This window comes from Suncus etruscus, chromosome 16, assembly GCF_024139225.1.
Source record: "Suncus etruscus isolate mSunEtr1 chromosome 16, mSunEtr1.pri.cur, whole genome shotgun sequence".
NCBI lineage: Eukaryota > Metazoa > Chordata > Mammalia > Eulipotyphla > Soricidae > Suncus > Suncus etruscus.
In genome coordinates this window covers 22,606,621-22,607,996 of record NC_064863.1, presented here as the reverse complement: position 1 = coordinate 22,607,996, position 1,376 = coordinate 22,606,621, and the positions used below count along the sequence as shown (strand labels likewise).

General features: G+C 39.8%; 1 pseudogene; it reads right to left on the bottom strand.

Annotated features, from left to right (window-relative positions):
• Window positions 1-576: 576 nt before the first annotated feature.
• On the bottom strand, window positions 577-671 carry LOC126033185 (uncharacterized; annotated as a pseudogene).
• Window positions 672-1,376: the final 705 nt, after the last annotated feature.

Below are 1,376 nucleotides of genomic sequence, written 5' to 3'. Positions count from 1 at the left end.
TAATGGCAAAAGGCAGGGTTTGAAGATGGTTGGATTTTTAAACTTTATAAAGCCACTTTTCCTGCATTCTATTTGATCATTCATGCATCTGGGAAGCAATATTTATAATAAAATAGTTTTTTTGGGTCCCAAATGCTGTTTATTGTATGTATTGAGTACATTTTAAGCTGTTTACACTCTAAAAATTGTTTTGGTTTTTTTTTTAATTACTATCTTTATTTAAACACCTTGATTACAAACATGATTGTGGTTGGGTTTCAGTCATGTAAAGAACACCCCCTTCACCAGTGCAACATTCCCATCACCAATGTCCCAAATCTCCCTCCTCCCCACCCCACCCCTGCCTGTGCTCTAAACAGGCTTTCTACTTCTCTCATTCATTCACATTGTTATGATAGTTCTCAATGTAGTTATTTCTCTAAACAAAAATTTTAAACTATCATTTATCATTTATTATTGAAGAAATGATAATTAGCCGTCTAAGGAAAGGTATTCTCAAGAATATTTGAAATAAAATATTAGTTTCTGTTTGATAATCTTTCAATACAAAAAGTAGTGATTGCATTTTGTATGGCTAAGTAAAGGTCTTTGCTTACTTTCTTTGTGCAGGGGCCATGCTAATCTTCTCTGTATCATTCCAATTTTAGTATATGTGATGCCAAAGCGAGCACTCTTCGCTTACTTTCTTTTAATCTTTTATGTACATAAAGAATTTCTCAGAAAAAAAAAGGAACCAGAGCAATAGCACAGCGATAGGGCATTTGCCTTGCATGCAAACGACCTGGGACAGACCCAGGTTCAATCCCTGGCATCTTCTATGGTTCCCCTGAGCCTACCAGGAGCAATTTCTGAGCACAGAGCCAGGAGTAACCCCTGAGCGCCTCTGGGTCTGCCCCCCCCCAAAAAAAAAAACACAAAGAATATCTCAGAAAAAAAGACACGAGAAGAGTTTACTTCAGGTCATGCCACAACTCACAGGTCAGGCAGCTTTGGTTTAAGGTAGCTGAGGCTTAAAACCTAGGAAGCAGATACTGATTTCCCAGTGGGCAGACATTAAGTTGACTCAGGAGCAGTCATCAAAGTGAGCATCGCTTGTGTTCATGCTCGGAGTTTGTTGATCATCAGCCAAGTCCATCGGAGGCTCACCTAATCCTCGCAGGGACCGATCACATGCCTAATGAGACCCAGAGCTCAGTGACTGTGATTTACAGGGCTTTTGCAGGGCTCCTAACCTTTGAAACCCATGGCCATCAAGCCAATTAGATCCATAGAAAATATTTTAGTTTTTCCTTTCTAGTTTCCTCTTTTTCTTCCCTGATTTTCTCTTTCCTTCCTCCCTCCCTGCCTATCTATCTCTCTCCTCCCTCTCTCCATCC